Here is a 9,346-nt window from a genome sequence, read left to right on the forward strand (position 1 = left end):
GATTATGGTGAAAAATTGTTTTAAAAGTTGATTTCAAAATCTTTTTCTACCCTGAAATGAGAGGGAAAGCATGTTGCGTGGTGCTTCAGTTCACTGCCCTACAGGCCCATTACACGGAATGGGAAACGATACTTAAAAAGTTCACCGCCACGGATCGTGTTCCTCTAATGGTTATTAAAAATGCTCAACTTTTTTTCATCGGGAAAATCCCGTTCTTTCCCCCTTGTTTAATTCTTCCAAGAATTGAATCTCCTGTAGATTTGTCGAGTTGTATCAAAATTCTCTATTCTGTGCTTTCTTTGCTGTAAGGAGGGGTTATGACGTTCGTAAATTTCGAAGTTTTGCAGTCAAGTAGGGTCCTTCCCTAAATGAGATGAATGCAAACATGGATGAGAAAAATTTGCTTGAGGAACACATCTTCTCCAATAATTGTTCAATGCATGAACCAAGGGTATCCTCGTGATCAGTTCACTCGGTAGTCTCAACTTGAAAGTACGAAATTCATCAAATTTCAGACACCTACAAATCCTCTATTGGGATGATTTCACAATTTTATCCACGGGATAACCCCAACACTTTTTACTCCGTGGATGGCGAACGATTTTTTTTCCCCCCGATCGAAACGAGGCAACTATGGGAGTGGTTTGGCCGGCGGGAAAAACAAGGACATTTTGTGAGCTGGGTAGCGCGCTAGTCCGAATCATATCGTCCGATCCTCGCGGGACCCATTTTCGAGTTGGCTGCGAGAGGGGGAGGGGGGCATGAAAAGCGGGGAAAGCCAGAAGCGGTTGTAAATATTAACTGCACAAGATGTAGAGCCCACTTGTGGCTGTGGCCATCTCTGCGGCGCTTTCCTGCACCACCAACCCCGAGCACAGACGTACAAGCATTCAACGGAACAGCGGTCGAACCCATGGAATGTCGAACTAAGAAGAAACTGAAGTATCCCCAAAGCGTAAGGACTTGACTGCCGAACGGTGGATCAGGTCAATAGGAGAGTTCGGACCAAATTTGGAAACTTTGAACGCGCTCATAACTCCGTTTATACAAAACTTTGAGGTTCTAAAAGTGGGGCCATTGGTTTCTTCGTGAAATTTTCTTCTATATAAGCACCCCTTTACTGGAAAAAAAAGAATCTTAAAGCCGCCAAGAAGTATTTCTTCTTAAATCGAGAATTTTTTTGGTTAATATAAGCTACTTTTTTGCTTCACCCAAGGATTATTTTTCTTGTATCAAGAAGTATTTCTTCTTAAATCAAGAATTTTTCTGGTTAATATAAGCTACTTTCTTGCTTCACCGAAGCATTATTTTCTTGTATCAAGAAAAAGTCAGTTTAAAGCAAGAAAAAAAAAAATTCTTGGCGGCAAATTCAAGAATCATCAAGCTTGATCCAAGCTATTTTTTTTCAGTGTTGAACTTTAAAATGTGACAAATTAAACGTTCCTGTATAAATAATAAAGCCTACAAGACTCCATGAATACTTCACGCATTGCGTCAAACGCAGTGCGGTCAGTTGTAGCGGTTGGCGCCGTGAAACTCATAGTGCCTACAAGAGTGCATGAATACTTCACGCATTGCATCAAAAACGCAGTGCGGTCAGCAGCGATCGGCGAGAAACGCACAGCGCCTACAAGACTGTATAAGGATACTTCACGCATTGCGCCAAACACAGTGCGGTTGGCGCGGTGGAGGGTGTCCATTTACCATGCATAGTCGTTTTTAGCAGGAGGGTTTGTGAGTTCGACGTCGCTCAGTGGATCGAGTCAATGGGAGAGGTCGGATAAAATTTGGAAACATTAAAAGCTCATAACTCCGTTTATACAAAACTTTGATATTCTAAAAGTGGTTCCATTGGTTTCCTCTTGAAATTTTCCTCCAGAGGTACTCCTTATTTAAAATGTGACAAATTAAACGTTCAAATTTGCAGTTTTAGTCACAAATTTTTTGTCTGACCTCTCTAATTAACTCGATCCACTGTGTGCCGGCGCAAAATTCTACATTCTGTTCGCCACAAAAGCAGTGATGGTTTCTGATGGTAACTCATCAAAAGTTTTCGATCAAGTTCGTCAGTAATTCGACCACAATAGTTGCATTCACAAATTATATAGTTGATAGTTCCATGAGGCACGACTGAATAGTCATCGATCAACATCTGAAAAATGAAGAGTCAGAAATAAACGCGTCCATCAAAGAGGTTTGCCAACTTCATTTTACCTTGAGCTTAAAAGCCTTTCTCTAAATCGGCACCTTCCGGCCAAAGTTTCAGAAGCGCCATAAGACGTTTCGAAATTTTCGCTGCAAATTTATTTTTTTACTGAGAAATTTTTGGTTGAATTTGTTTGAAAATTTCACTGAACTTTATCGGCAGCTCAAAGAAAATACAGTGATATATTCGGAGAGCTTCGTTGAAAAAATTCTCTGTAAAATAATAAAATGGCTGCGGAAATTTTGATTCGTCGCATGGCGTTTGTGATACTTTGGCCGGAAGGTGACGACACTTCGTTGGCATTCGCACGTCGCTCGTCACGTAAAGAGGAAAATGAGATTAACGTACTGCAACTTTTCATGTAGTATTTTGCATAGCACCTAATGATATTATTTTAATTCAGCAATAACAGTTCACGTTTTGAGAACTGTTTTCAATACAAACAAGGCAACAATTATTCCGAACACTCAGATTTACATTCTCAAGAGAAGACTTTTTTTTAAGAAATCGAAAATGTTTCAATTTTAATATTTAAAGTGTTTTTAATTTTTGCCCCATCTGATTTAGAAATAAAAATAATAGAAAGAAGATTTCTAAGAACCATTACGCTGTCATTTTTTGTTGCTTTCTTTACAAAAACGCAGCAAAAAATGGCAGCATAATGGTTGTAAGAAACCTTCTTTTTTTATTATTTTTATTTTTATATTCGCTGCTTCTCCAAGCATGTTTAAATATGACATCTAACCTAGGGACTCAAATCGAGCCCTCCTTTCAAACAACGCGTTCCTTTGTTGCTCCCTCGTTGGTGAGAAATAGAGTACCTTTATAGGGAGAGAATGGGCAACTTGAAAATTTAGAGGTTAGGTTTGATCAGATCGTAGCTCTTGAGGCCCAAAAGGGCAGCCAACCTATGAACTCGAATTATTCAGTGGTACTAATTTTTACAATTCTCACTACCCGTCGTTTCATAATTTTTAAAAGCACGTTTAAAACTTTGATTTCGCATAAACTTTCTCAGTTTCAACTTCTTGATTCTGAAAGACGCTTGTTTAAAATGCGCTGTCGGCCAGGTTGATTTATCTTTCAAATGCAGAGGTTATCAGCGGCACATTTCTAGTGATTTCCGTTTTACACGTTATCGTCTTTTTGGGCCCTGAGAGCTACATAAATCGAGTTGTCCATACTCTCCCTGTAAAGGTGTTCTAGTGAGAAATGGAATATCTATCGATTAATCAGAGACCAGGTTTTTACCACCGTTCAACGATTATTGTCAACAAAAAATTGTGTTCATATGCATAACCTCCCTCTCCTGTTGGTTGGATGTTACAAGGGTTAAGCATTTGTTTTATAACAGTGACTCAGTCATGTCGGTAAACAAATCATCGTGGCAAACTAGATCACTACCTCATTCAGTAGACGACGGAACAAGGGGCGGAATGGCGTGCACGATGACCCGAATGTGCGTGCTGGCTTCCTGCAGCTTTGTCAGATTTCTAAATCACCGAAAGAAAAAAGGAAGTTGATTAAACATTCTGGATGTAAGAAAAGTGTGCGAGAACTTTAAAATGCTGGATTACCCGCACAGCTAGGTTAGATTAGGTAGGTTGGGTAAGATCCAAAGACATAAAGACGGAGCGCTAGAAGAAGAAAATGAAGCCACCTCTCCTTTTGGTTAGAGCAGCAGAAAAACTAACTGTATCTGAGATTCCTGTAAGACTCCTCCTTATTACCGAGCCAAAATAGGTTTATTATAAGAATTCAAAATCCTAACTTTATTTATTTGTTCGTTTCAGGCAAATAAAACGAGATTAAAAGAAGAAATGTGGAAAAATCAAGAGGACTAATTCAAATCAAGTTTCGTTTCCCGCGCATGGATTCACAGCAACTTAATCTGAGATTCCTGCAAGATTCCTGCTTGTTACCAAGTCAAAATAGGTTTATTATAAAAATTCAAAATCCCAACTTTATTTATCGGTTTTTTTAGGCATTTAAAAGGAGATTCGAAGAAGAAATATGGAAAAATGAAGAGGAAAAGTTCAAATCAAATCGTTTCCCCCGCATGAATTCACATCGCCAGAATGGCTACACTTCTTCCCCGTGCTTTTAGATACGAGCACTCCGTCTTTATGTCTTTGGTTAAGTCAGGTCAGGTCAGATTGGGTTAGGTTAGGTTAGGCTCGGTTATGTTAGGTTAGGTTCGGTTAGTTTACGTTAGGTCAGGTTCGGTTAGGTTAGGTTTTACATCTTGGTGTGCTAAAGTAACTACTGTAGCGGGTAACTCAGCATTTTATAAATTCACGCATACTTTTTTTACATTCAGAATGTTAAATCAGCTTCACTTTCTTTTTCAGTGAGTGCCAAAAAAATCGTAAGTTTGTTAAGCGCGGAAGTTTAAAACCTCAGCGCCATCAGGTATTGCCAAGAACATGAGGCGTTGGGTGCAAGAAGGGCATTTCTTGGTTGCGGTGTTTCCGAATCTCTAGTGCTAATTCTTACTTGAGAGGAAAACATTGGATCAATTTCCTGAAATTTTACATTTTCAGCACCGTAAAATCATCAAGAATATTCAGTGGAGGTTACAACAAATTACATACATTTGCTTCAATTATGCTGGGTGAAACTTTAGCTGAGATTTTGATACACTATGTGACCAAGAAATGCCCTGTTTTGCACCCGGCGCCTCGATTGTGAATTATTTCAAAGACAGTAAATTTTAATGACCCTGCAGTGCTATCTTCCCGAAAATGTATAAAAGTTACTTTCTGAAGTCACCACCTGAGCTTAGAGCACCTGTATGTACAGAGTATAGTCATTCCTATTCTTATAATTCAGGAGAGTTGTACCGCTTTTTGATTGGTCCACGCGTTTTAGGCTATCATAATGCCTTTGCGGCCGTAAATGAAGAAACGCCCCTACCCGTCGATGAGCTTCAAAAATTTGTCGCATTTTCACATTAGATAATAAAATTATTTATTATCAGACATTTAACGATTATTTCATTAATACTTCCTAGAGGGAATCCAACGGTGCGTAGAGTTACCATCTTGTTTGTTTACTTATGGCCGTAAGCGCGCCGTACCTTACCTTACTTCACCTTACTTTTTGCGACCAACGAAAGAGCGGCACACAAAATAATGGCCATACACTCTCATAATATGTAACTATCATATGAGCTCAGGAGCTCAAAATTGCATGTATTCGAATAAACCTCAATTTATCATATCGCTCCATGAAGCTTGATCGAACGACGCACAGCTAGTCTTAACGACTTTAAATTTTTTGACGAGTCACAAGCAAAAACTCTTCAGATTCTTGAAGTAGAGTGTCTACTGAGTCATTTAAGCCAAAAAGAAAAAATTCTGTCGAGCTCCTGGAAAATAAAGTCGATTTAAAGGTATTTTTGGGCTAAAATAGCCAAATTACCCATAGCAAGGCCCGTCATATTATTTAAAAACTTGTTTTCTTCCTGGGTATAATGCCCAAGTTTCTTAAACATGCATAATTTAAGCCTCCGATTACTTAAACTACCAATTTTAACCATATGGTAAATTTTGGGGGCCTAAAATGAGCCCTCAGAGCCAAAAATTGCAAACATTTTTGAAAACTTCGGATTTTCAGGGGGGTGTTTTTTTTTAACGTTGTTTTTTCTACAGTCGTCAATGAGTAATTCTGAAGGGCATTTTCGATTACATAATTGAAATTTTGACTGTTCAGGTGAAGGGGGAAGGGGGCACCAGGCTTTGCTTTGCCATTCTCACAGTTTCTGAAAACGCTTGAAAATGCCCTATTACATTGGAAGTCCAAAATATCCCTTTTTATTCATTAATTACTGTATCTGATATTATAAAATATGCAGCAGGAGTTACTGCCCCCCCCCCCCTCCTCCTCACTACGCGATGCATGGAAACCTTGATCTCACTGCGCGCGCTACGAAAACGCTTGAAAGTTCCCTAATACATTGGAAGTCCAAAATATCCCTTTTTAATTCATTGATTACTGCTTCTGATATTATGAAATATGCAGCAGGAGTTACTGCCCCCCCCCCCCCATCCTCCTCACTACGAGATGCATGGAAACCTTGATCTTACTGCGCGCGCTAACGGATCCTTGCTTTTCGCGTGATGGCAGTCCGTTGTACAGTAGATCCGGGCATTTGCAATAAAACATTTGGCGGTCTTTAGCATTACATATAAATGGACATGTTTATGCTACAAGTTTATCCTGCAAATGCCCGGATGCGAAAAGCAAGGATCCGGTAGCGCGCGCAGTAAGATCAAGGTTTACATGCATCTCGTAGTGAGGAGGAGGGGGGGGGGGCAGTAACTCCTGCTGCATATTTTATAATATCAGATACAGTAATTAATGAATAAAAAGGGATATTTTGGACTTCCAATGTAATAGGGCATTTTCAAGCGTTTTCAGAAACTGTGAGAATGGCAAAGCAAAGCCTGGTGCCCCCTTCCCCCTTCACCTGAACAGTCAAAATTTCAATTATGTAATCGAAAATGCCCTTCAGAATTACTCATTGACGACTGTAGAAAAAACAACGTTAAAAAAAAACACCCCCCTGAAAATCCGAAGTTTTCAAAAATGTTTGCAATTTTTGGCTCTGAGGGCTCATTTTAGGCCCCCAAAATTTACCATATGGTTAAAATTGGTAGTTTAAGTAATCGGAGGCTTAAAATATGCATGTTTAAGAAACTTGGGCATTATACCCAGGAAGAAAACAAGTTTTTAAATAATATGACGGGCCTTGCTATGGGTAATTTGGCTATTTTAGCCCAAAAATACCTTTAAATCGACTTTATTTTCCAGGAGCTCGACAGAATTTTTTTCTTTTTGGCTTAAATGACTCAGTAGACACTCTACTTCAAGAATCTGAAGAGTTTTTGCTTGTGACTCGTCAAAAAATTTAAAGTCGTTAAGACCAGCTGTGGACGATGTTTGTCTCGGTTTGTACATATCGTCCACTTAAATCCGCCTTCAATTACGCTGAATAGGCAACATACGTACCAAGGAGCAATAGCTATTCAGAAAACCTACATTTACTTCTCACTGTGGCCTGAATTGAATTGGTCGTAAGTTCTTCCTTTTTCTCCATATTTTTTGAGACAATGACAATGACGAGGTCCATGAGTAGCGTTGCATTTAGTTAATTTGACACACTGAAAATATAATATGCTGTTTTAGCACCGAGGATGTCAAAAATGTGTTTGGTGATTCCAATATGCTGCCTTTACTAACTGCCCTCGCAGTTAACTTTACATCCGATGAATGCAAATTCATCGGCGTTGCCAATCAAGGTAGCATCTTCGAATCACCAGACACATTTTTGACATCCAAGGTATTAAAACAGAATACCATTTTTTTCAGTGCGAAAACCATGCATCATCTTGAGTTAGTTTTATCTTTATACTAGTTCTCTTTGATAGATACACATTTTTACGGAGCAGTCCAAGACAATGGTGACTGGAGTAAAACATCGGGAAAAACGAGGTACAAGGCTATAATACAACTATTAAAAAGCTAACACATTTCAACTTAAAACTGAGTCATTTTCAGTCGGAAAATGCAATACAAATTTTAAAAAATTTCCTCGATATTTTTAAAATATTATTGTATTTTCCGAACTGGAAAAAGAGTCGCTTAGATCTAGAATCCAAACTCTTAAAAATATTTACAAGAAAAATTACTCTTGATTCAATGGGACTTTTTGCTGAATTTAAAAGGAAATCCGCCTAAATCAAGAGGCTATTCAAGGAAAAATCGGATTGAATCAAGAGTATTTTTTCTTGTCAACGTTATTAAGAGTCCGTATACTGGATCCCAGCGAATTTTTTTTCAGTGCGGCTGAAAATGACTCAGTTTTGGGTCGAAACGTCTTAGGGTTTTTTTTTCTCGTATTTAAGCCCTCTTTACAGTTTTTCCCCTTTTTTTACTCCTGTTACTCTCCTTAACCAACCGCGATCGCCAATTTGCAACTTGGCACCGCCACCTCGAGAATAAGCCCCTTCATCGATCACGCGTGCTGTTCTCGAATTACCGATCTGATACGGGTAAAATATTCGAGAAATTATGACCGGCGATGTCAATATTGTATTGTTCTTAGTGGCTTCGCGCCGAGTTTTACGAGGCTGGTGCCGGGATAATTCTTCCGTCTGACGTCCGAAGCGCCCGCCGATCCCCGGATCCAAAACCGCGTATACTCCCGTCGATCCTCCGTGCGCATACGCGGTTTTCGCTTCGTCTGCCACGACGATATGTTCCTCGGCGGAGAATGACGTAGACGGTAATAAATGCGAGCGGACGTATGGACGTATTTCTGCCGAACGGAACTATGTGGATTATGACGTGAGCCCTGGTTTGCGTTTATTCTTACGGATCTTAGGGCTCATGAAATAATGCACATGGTTCCGTTTGGCAAGAATACGCCCGTATGGAAAACACTCGCATGTCAGACAGCTTGTTTCGGGCACGTCAAGCCGGTCGGTGGTTCCAGACGGTGGTATCTCGTGACCGATACAAATACGTGGAGGCTTCGATTTAATCGCCGATTGTTATCGGAGCCCGAGCCTTAAAAAATACTAAACGCAACGAAGGGATTGTTTGGAATAATGCATGCCCATGCCTCCGGCGCCCCCTTAGTATTGTGGGGAGGATAATTGCACGTGTTAATTGGAATGAATTGAACATAAGCGGGCCAAGTTATAGATTCAAGGAAAAACATGTCGACAGTGTAAGTCGGCAATCACATAACTCGGTTTGCAAAGTCGCAGACTTCCTGTCATACTTCATTTTTTAGACGGAAAACTACTCAACGGCAATTCTTAAAAAAATGTCGTAATTTTTCTTCTCTGTGCGAAGAAAATTGTGCAAAAACATCAAGGAATGATGCCAATTTCTTCTCCTTTAAAAAAAAAAACATAGAGCCGGAGATTTTCAGACACCGCTAACGAGAATGTGAGAGCAAATGGTTCACGTTGGAACATGGCTGAATTGTTGATGAAATGATTCCTAATTAACCAGAAAAAAACTGTAGCTTTCTAAAAAAAATATGAAGAAAATGAAAAAATTACGCTTAGTTCGGTGTCTGAAGATAATTAGTCGACACGAGATAAATGTAGGTTTTGTCGAATAGCT

This window comes from Bemisia tabaci, chromosome 10, assembly GCF_918797505.1.
Source record: "Bemisia tabaci chromosome 10, PGI_BMITA_v3".
NCBI classification, from domain to species: Eukaryota; Metazoa; Arthropoda; class Insecta; order Hemiptera; family Aleyrodidae; genus Bemisia; species Bemisia tabaci.